Source organism: Chrysochloris asiatica, unplaced genomic scaffold (assembly GCF_000296735.1).
Source record: "Chrysochloris asiatica unplaced genomic scaffold, ChrAsi1.0 scaffold00235, whole genome shotgun sequence".
Classification (NCBI taxonomy): domain Eukaryota; kingdom Metazoa; phylum Chordata; class Mammalia; order Afrosoricida; family Chrysochloridae; genus Chrysochloris; species Chrysochloris asiatica.
The window spans coordinates 4441002-4450818 of record NW_006408753.1 but is presented as its reverse complement, the minus strand read 5'-3'; the positions used below and the strand labels follow the sequence as shown (position 1 = coordinate 4450818).

The 9817-nt window shown below is 38.0% G+C and overlaps 1 pseudogene; it reads right to left on the bottom strand.

Annotated features, from left to right (window-relative positions):
* Positions 1 to 2100: 2100 nt before the first annotated feature.
* Positions 2101 to 9817, bottom strand: part of LOC102836649 — a 20839-nt pseudogene continuing 13122 nt past the window's right edge.

The window sequence follows — 9817 nt, the reverse complement described above, 5'->3', positions numbered from 1 at the left end:
GAAGTACAGCCAGAATGTTCCTTAGAAGACAAGATAGTGAAACTTTGTCCCTAATACTTGGGAATTTTTGTCAAGAGAGACCAGTTCCTGGAGAAGGACATTATCCTAGGTAAAGTGGAGGGTCAGCCAAAAAGTAGAACACCCCCCCCCATAAGAAATGTATACTTAATACTCCTTGGAGAGTAAAACAGCTAATCTGCAGAGTCAAAGCCACTTGGTGCATTTTAACTGTGCTTCCCTATAACCAGCAATAGCACTCAGCGACCCCTAGACCTGGTCGGTGGATCAGGATGCACTAAGTCCTGGTGTCCAATAGGGAAAAATTTTTTTTTATTTCTTGAGGACCAATGGATAGTTAATTGCACTTGGGGTCTCCAGTTCCCTAATAGTCTCCATATAAATAAATGACTGTTTTAACAAAACTTCCTATTTTACAAAGTACTTTCATACCTCTTTATTCATTTAAGAATTATTCAAACAGAGTAGATGCTTTGTAAATATATTTGAGTTGACATTTCTGTTATCTGTTTAGAATTATGCATAAGCTCTGCAAAGTTTATAGTTCAATTAAGTGTCTACCATTATACTAAAGAGAAATTTTAACTTTTTTTTTTTTTGTTACAGACTCATATTCTATTTGCAGGGAATAGTGAGAAGAAAAGTCATCCAGGGTTCCATGTGTCTGTTAGAATGGCCACTTCAGCAGCAGTGATTAATAGATTTGTTCAGCATATCCAAGATGCACTGCAATATCACAGTGAAAGAACACCAAAATCTAGTGTGCCGCACTGTTGATCATGATGTTTTATACATGACTTCTGAGCTCATTCTAGACACATCAAAGTTCATTGCTGACCACTGATAAACACATTCATCCTTGTCTGAGAAGTTTGCAAAAACTACTTTAACTTTATTGTTTTATTTAATGTTTCTAGCCAACCCCATCTCATTGGGAACTGCTGTCTTAATGCTTCCATTTTTTGCTTTGAGATATTAGCTCCTGTCTGTCCTCATTTGATTTAGATTTCTTCCTAAATCTATTGTTCCAATTAACCACTTCTTGTTGTTGTTAAGTGTCATTGAGTCGGTTCTGACCCATAGCAACACTGTATAGGGCTTCCAAGGAGCATCTGGTGAGTCTGAACTGCCGACCTTGTGGTTCTAGCTGACTTTGCAGTCCAGTGTATTCATCCACAGTGCCACACCAGGGCTCCAATTAACCACTTAGCAGGATGAATACACATGCATATTTTAACTTATTTATCCCTAGGTATTTTCATCTGGAAGGATCTCTGTTGCTTAGTGGCTAAGAGGTTGGCTGATAATCACAAGGTTGGCAGTTCAAATCTACTAGCCTCTCAACTGAAGAAAGATGTAGCAGCATTCTGCTTGAAAACCCTATGGGGGAGTTAGTTTTACTCTGTCCTATAGGATCATTCTGAGTTGAAATCAGTCTGATACCAGACAACATCCTCATTCAGTTCTGAAGTTTCCTTTCCTGTTTAATCTCTGCTGCTGTTCAGTGCTGTCCAGTCAGTTCTAACTCATAACGACTTTAAGTTCAATAGGATGAAAAACTGCCCAGTCCTGCACCACCCTCAATTTAAGAAAATGTAGTTAAGGCCTGATCCCTAAAGATAAAACTTGTACATAAAAACACAATTTTTAATGCCATTTATCACTTTACTAAAGATTGAAGATCACCATTATAAAACATTGCTGACTTTGACAATAGAAATATTTAAAGGGCCACAATTAGTACATTAGCTAAATATTCTTTAATAAGAACACAGGTGTGCATTCTCTTTTTTGGCTGTCAAATTTTGTGATGTTAATTCAACACCCTTTCCAACTTTTTTCTTCCAATTTACAAACTTGTCTTCTGTAATTGGTCATGCCTTATTAGTTGGGATACTTTTTTTTTTTTCCTGTAAAAGAAAGCTTTATTGTTTTCATTTGGCCCATGGATTGGGAGAAGAGGGGCTCCGGGTTGACTGTGCTGCCTCTGTGGCTGGAGAGCAAGGTTCAGGCAGAAGGTCTGCAGGGAGCAGGGGAATGCTGAAAGGCCCTTCACAGGTTGTGGGGCTCCACAGGTTCTTCCTAGTCGTGTTTAAGAGTGAGCCTCTCAAAGAGATATTCGCCCAGCCCTGCCAGGGGACCGGGCTTCCTACAGAGGTTGGTCAAGTGGTCACCCATCTTCTTGATAATTTTCACCTCCTCGTTGAGGAAATGGTTCTCCAGAAAGTCACAGAGGTGGGGTCTGTGTGGGTAGCACCCACGGCTTGCAGATCCAGAAGAGACTGGTTCAGGTTCTTCTCCAGGACCAGGGTAGCTTCCATGGAATCCAGGGTTCTTCACTACTCATCTTGGGAGGGTTTCTGCATGTCCTAGAAGAGTGTGCGACCACCATGCTGGCTTTGCAGTTTCAAGAGAGGCTCAGCACCCTTGCGCTTCTTCTTCGCCAACTCACAGAAGTGTCCCACACTTTCCAAAGCCACATCGTTGTGATCGAAATAGAAGCTCAGAGAGAGGTAGGTGTAAGAGGCCCACAGATGCAGATTAACCAGATGATTGACGCTGGCCTCCACTTCAGTGGAGGATCTGAGAGTTCATGGTTGGTTGAAGATTTGGAGCTAACCACACACACACAAAAAGGTGTTTAGCTGGTCCCAGTAAGAGGGAATGGTCAAGAAGATGGTCCCGGAGAAGAGACTGCACCTAAAGAAGTTGTTAAGAGGTGGTCTGAGGCTGGAGGTGGGGGAGTTCCTGGATCTGTTCCATCCAAACACTGTTGAAGCAAGACACAGATCCACAAGACCACAGCTCGAACTTCTAGTTGGGATACTTTTTGATCTACTTTTCTTTATGGAATCCTAGTGTGACACTATTGGATATGCACTGAACTTCTAACTGCAAGGTTGGTGGTTCAAACCCACCATCTGCTCTTTGTAAGTCCTTTACAGGGTCACTATGAGTTGGAACCAACTCGATAGTACTTAACAATAACAACAGCAACTTTTCTTTGTGCTATCATTTTATTCCATCAATACATGAAACTGAGGTTTTTAAAGGATTATTCAGAAATCCTCCAGTGCAGATAAGTGACAAATAATGTAGCTTCTCTCTCTGTGGTCAAAGTTAATGTTTTCAGTCTTACAGAAATAGTCACTAAGCGTTCTAGTTTGTACTTCCTAGTTTGGCTCTTGTATTTTGGATTTTCAGTTAACAAACAGGACTCCTTTGCTTCTCCTTAAATTGAATGCAACTTCATATGAACTTGAATTTGTTAAAAAAAAAAATAACAGCTGGATAGAATTTCTTTGCAAAAGAGATTTGAATCTGACAGTTTAAATAGATTTTTGATAACTTCTTTTCATGTTCAAAGTACATGTGATTTATGTAAAATACGTTGAAATTATGTCAATTGGGTTACTATCCAATAAGAAATTATTTATTTATTTTATTTTTACATCACACATTGACAAACTCATTCTTAAACATGCAGATTTTCCTCATCATACCAATAAAACAGCAAAGATATTTAAAGAAACAAAGCTGTGTAGTAAGCACAGACAGAAAATAGACAAATCAGCCAGCTGTACTAGATATTTTTAAAGCTCACTGAGTTAATCAGTTTCATTTTGCCACAACAAGTTGTGAAAGACACATTGGTTCATTGAACTTGCTGTAACTGAAATGATACCAAGGGAACCCTTTAGCAGGAATCAGCAAAAGAAACAACCTTCATTACTGAGCTGCTGAATTAGCAGTCTTAGGTGGCATTTACTTTCACAGAACTGAAATTTTAATATGTGTAGTGAACAGCATAAAATTAATCCAGGCTATAGGATTTTGGTTAATAGCCCCAGATTGAAGAGGAATGATCCCTGTTTTAACTTCAAATCAAATCATATCTTTTCTTGATATCTTGTTCTACCTTTTCAGTTTCAAATTTGCTCCAATTTTGCTGATTCTAAAAATATTTGATCCATTTTTTCTATTTTAAAATCTACATGTTTTTGTTAAATTAATATTATCAGTGGTAGATTATTTTAGGCAAGCTTAGTTAATTTGAACGGAAAGGTCGGCAAGAAAACTCACCAGCTGCTCCTCAGAAACCCTATACAGAGTCACTATGTGTCTGAACTGGTTCAATGGCACAACGATAACAATGTTAAGCTTTAGGCAAATCTGCTGCAAAAGATCTTCTTAAATTGTTAAAAAACAAAGATGTCACTTTGAGGACTGCAGCATGCCTGACACAAGCCATAGTATTTTCAATCACTTCATATGTATATGAAAGTTGGACAATAACTAATGAAGACTAGAGAGAAATCCATGCATTTAGATTGCGGTGTTGGCAAAGAATACTGAATACACCATCAACTGTCAGAAGAACAAACAAATATTTTTGAAAGAAGCATTGATAAATTGTTCCTTAGAAGTTCTGATGGCAAGATTTCACTCCCATACTTTGAACATGTAGTTAGGAAGGAACAGTCTTTAGAGAAAAACATCATGGTTGGTAAAGTAGAGAGTCAGTGAAAAAAAGCAAGACCCTCAATAAGATGTAATGAAATAGTAACAGCAACAATGAGCTGAAATAGTACTGCAATTGTGAGGATAGGGAGGGACTAGGAAGTGCTCCACTCTTTTGTATATAGGGTCAGAACTGACTTGATCATACCTAGCAGCACCATGTCAAGGATCTTGAATAAACTATTAAAAACTTCCTTAATATGAGGCTTCACACCAAGTATCAATCCTATCCCCTCTGTATACAGGGTTGACAGGGATGGGCAACTTAGACATTGGCTACCAAATATGCAGGGGCTATAAAGGCATGAAGTGACTGGCTTATAAGTTTTTAAGAGGGAGTGTAGTTTCAGAGTGTGGGGAAGGTAGAATCCCCACTGAGTAGTTCTCATCTTGTCTAGATGGGTCTGGTGAAAAGATACAGGGTAAGATTCTTATAACTCAATATTGAGTAATTATTATCATGACTAATGTGACTGTCACAACTATAAAGGTGGAAGTTCTGTAACAAAAAGGCGGGAGTAGTTAATCTTACAGTCCAGGAACAGAAGACCTTAGGACTATCACTGGAGAAGAGCACAAATGTAATGTGGGACCTAATCCAGAGAAACAGCAACACCAGAGATGGAGGCAGAGATGAGGACATGGAGAGAGGGAGCAGCTGAGGACTCTGGACTCATGGAAAGAGAAAGACTGTGTATTAGAGGCCAGGAGGCAGGCTTGCAGAATGTACCCTTTGATTGTTTAAATGATTATGTATTCCTGAATGTTTTTGTGTACATCTTAAAAAACAAACCAACAGGGGAATAGAAGCAAATATTGTTGAATGATGACGCATGGAGGTGATTGTAATCATTGCAATGAAATGATGAATGTAAAACTGATGTTCTTTCATGTAAACTATCACTCGATTAACAATAAAGACTTAAAAAAACCACAAAACTTCCTTAATATAAAATAATTCATAAGAAAGAAAATCTTAAAAATATACTATATTATGAAACAATCTTCTTTGGAATCTTCCTTATTACTGAAATGACAGAACTAGGCATAGAATAATCCACTTCTATAATGCACATGTGTCTGAGGCATAAAGGGAAGTATAAAAATAATTGAGACTACAATTTGAGTGTAGGCAAGTAGGTAGATAATGGTGGTGATGATGGTTGTGCATTGTTGTGTCGATTCCGGGTCACAGCTATCCTATATAAGGTTTCCGAGGCTGCAAATCTTTACAGGAGCATAAAGATTGATATCCTAGGTGTGGGCTAATGCATCAGACTGCAAAGTTGTTTGAACTGCAAGATCAGTGATTCAAGCTCACCAGCTGCTCCTTGAAAACCCTTTACAGCGTCACTATGGGTTGGAATCGAATCGACAACGCTTAACAACAAGTGAGTTACAGTGGACTGGTATTGGACATTTTGAATCTGACAATCATATGGTTTACTATGCCAGGAACAACATCACTTTCATCATCAAAAAGAGCATTTTAAGATCTATCTTGTAGTACAATACTGTCTATGATAGAATAATACCCATATGCCTGCAACAATGATTAGTTAATACCACTTTTATTTACATTTATGTAGCAACCACTAAATCCAGGAATGATGAAATTTAAGAATTCTGCCAAATTCTTCAGTCTGAAACTGATCAAACATGCAATTAAGAGGAAGGATCAGTAGTTGTAAAATAATGATCTTCGTAATACAAATGATGCTAGAGATCATGATAGAATTTTGCAAGACCAATGATCTGTTCATTGAAAATACATGTTCTGAACAATATAAAAGGCAACTATACACATAGACCTCACCAGATGAAATATATAGGAGTCAAATTGACTGCATGTGTGGGAAGAGATGGTGGGAAAGTCCCATACCATCAGCCAAGACAGGCGCAGACTGAAACAGACCAGCAATTGGTCATATGCAAGCTCAAGTTGAAGTTGAAGAAAATTTAAACAAACATAGCCTTGGGTATATCCTACCTGATTTTAGAAATTTAATTCATTGGACACTAATGACCAAAAGCCAGAGAGTTGTGAGATGACATCAAAAAGATCATACATAAGCAGACAGGAAAAAGATCAAAATGTATGTGAGAAGAGACTCTGAAACTTGTTTTCCAGCATGTTGTTGTTGTGGTGGTTGTTGCAGCAGTCAAGATATTAAGCAACATATTGCATTAGGCAAATCTGATGCTCAAGAACTGTTTAAAGTATCTAGGAGCAAAGATATCAGTTTGAGGAGTAAGGTGTACCTGACCGAAGCCATGATATTTTCAATAGGCTGTGAAATTTGGACAATGAATAAAGAAGACCACAGAAAAATGGATGCATTTGAGTTAGAGAAGACTATTAAAAATATCATGGACTTCCAGAAGAATAAACAAATCTGTTTTGGAAGAAGTAGCCAAAATGCTGCTTAGAAGCTGGAGAGCAAGTTTCAGCGTCTCTTCTGACATCCATTTTAGTCTGTCCCTTCTTTCTTGTCTTCTGAATGACCTTTCACTTTCTTTCTGTGTGATGTTCTTGATGTTATCCCACAAGTCTTCTGATCTTCAGTCATTAGTGTTCAATGCATCGAATTTGTTCTTGAGATGTTCTGTAAATTCAGGTGGGATATGTTCAAGGTCATATTTTGGCTCTCGTGGACTTACTCTAATGTTCTTCAATTTCTGCCTGAACTTGCATATGAGCAACTGATGTTCTGTTCCACAGTCTGTCCCTGGCTTGGTTTTGGATGATGATATGGAGCTTTTCTACTTTCTCTTCCTATAGATGTAGTTGATTTGATTTCTGCCTATGCCATCTAGTGACACAGTGTTCTTTTTGTATTCCATTTCATTGTTGACAACTTTCAATTTTCCTAGAGTCATACTTAATACATTCCATGTTCTGATTATTAATGGATGCTTGAAGCTGTTCTCCTTCTTTTGAACTGTATCCCATCAGTAAACAAAGGTCCCAAAAGCTTTACTTCATTCACATTTAAACAATATGAAAGAAACCTTTTATATTGGTTATAAAAGGTATTTGTAGTAAACATATCCTTGGTCTTGCAAAATTCTATCATGCTGTCTCCAGCTTTGTTTCCATCACCAAGGTCTTATTTTCCAACTCTTTATGCCATTTGTTTCTGTCCTTTGCATTCCATTTGCCAGTAATTATCAATGCATCTTCATTGCATATTTGATTCATTTCAAACTGAAGTTTGTAGAATTCTTTAATTTCATCATCACTGGCTTCAGTGGTTTGTGCAGAAATTGATAACTGTGGTACTAATTGGTCTTCCTTGTATGCATCTATGGATAGTATCCTATCACAGATAGCATTATACTTCAAGGTAGATCCTCAAATGTTCTTTTTGATGATTAATGCAATGCCATTACTCTTTAATTTGTCATTCCTGGCCTAGTTAATCATATGACTGTCAGATTCAGAAGGGTCAAAAACAGTTCGTTTCAGCTCACTAGTGTACAGTATATATCAATCTTTTTGCATTCCATTTCATTTTTACAACTTCCAATTTTCCTAGATTCATACTTTGTACATTCTATAGTCTGATTTTTAATGGATGCTTGCAGCTGATTCTCCTTATTTTGAGTTGTATCCCATCAGCAAATGAAGGTTCCAAAAGCTTTGTTCCATTCGCATCACCACAGTTAACTCTACTTTGAGGTGGCAGATCTTCCTGGGTCATACTTTGAGTGCCTTCCAAACTGAGGGGCTCATCTTGCAGCACTATATCTGCCTATATTCTAGTGCTATTCATAATGTTTCAATATTCTGGTACTATCTGATACTGTTTCACTGTTTTTCATAAGGTTTTCACTGGCTAAACATTCAGAAGCAGGCGACCTCACCTTCTTTCTAGTCTGTCTTAGACTGGAAGCTCAGCTGAAACATGTTCACCATGGGTGTACCCTTGCTGGTATTTAAAATAACTGTGGCATAGCTTCCAGCATCACAGCAACATGCAAGCCACCCCAGTACAACAAACTGACAGATAAGTAATGGAATTATATCAGTACTATAATGAAGAGAGTTATGCAGTGTGTAGTTGTTGCTAAGCACTGTGGAGTATGTTCTGACTGATAGCAATTCTATACAGAGTTTCTAAGGATGTAAATTGCTGTGGGAGCAGAAAGTTTAGATGTGCAATTATGTCTGTCCATTTGTTTACTGTGATGGCTTGTGTGTTGCTATGATGCTGGAAGCTATGGTATCTGTATTTCAAATACCAGCAGGGTCACTCAGGGTAGACACGTTTACGCAGAGCTTCTAGACTAAGACAGACTGGGAAGAAGTATGTGACAGTATACTGAAAAAATTGGCCACTGACCACATAAATAGCAGTGGAACATTGCTTCTTTTACTGCCAGAAAATTTGTCCCTCAGGTGGAAGGCACTCAAAATATGACTGGGAAAGAGCCACTTCTTCAATGTACAGTCAACCAACCTTAATGACAAGTATGGAGTAAAACTTTTGGGACCTTCATTTACTGAAGGGGCATGACTCAGAATAAGAAGAAATACCTGTAAACATCCATAAATAATCAGAACATGGAATGTGTAAAAGGATGAATCAAACATAGGAACAATTAAGAAGATATCCCAGGATTGAGCAGTATTTCATTCAGCTGTGCTTAAGATCATTCTTCAATGACTGACAGAAGCTAACAACTACAACAACCATAAAGTTTGACATTTCATGAGCTGCTTTGATGTTTTATATTAATCTATCAATTTAAGTGGCTATAAAAATACTATGGGAACCACATTTAACCTCAGACTTCAAAAGGGAAAGGAGAATGAAATGTAACATCAGGGCAAGACTAATTTCTGAGGCGAAAGTGAGGTATGCCTCTACCATTCAACCTTCTTTATTAATTTTGATACCAGCTGTCCCTTCCAAATGCACTTTCCTGTGCTGGGTTCAATAATTCATTGCAATGGCCATTCAAAATGCACAAAAAACACTCACAATTATGGAGTTTATTAGAGAAGTTAATACGTTAAAACTGAGGATCAGAAATACTCAGAATACATACAGTTCTTTTGGTCAGAAGCACATCTTCTCACATGTGTCCACAGGCATGCCTTTCTCTCTTGTCCTCTGTCTCTGAGCCATGTGGCCCCTTGGCCTTTGCCCTGCATGGGCAATTTTACAAAACTCTTTTGGCATTGCTTTTAAATACCCAAAAGGCATTCTGCTGTGTTGTAGGTAAGCCTTAACCTGAAGATGTTGCTGTTGTTGTTATGTGCCGTGGAGTC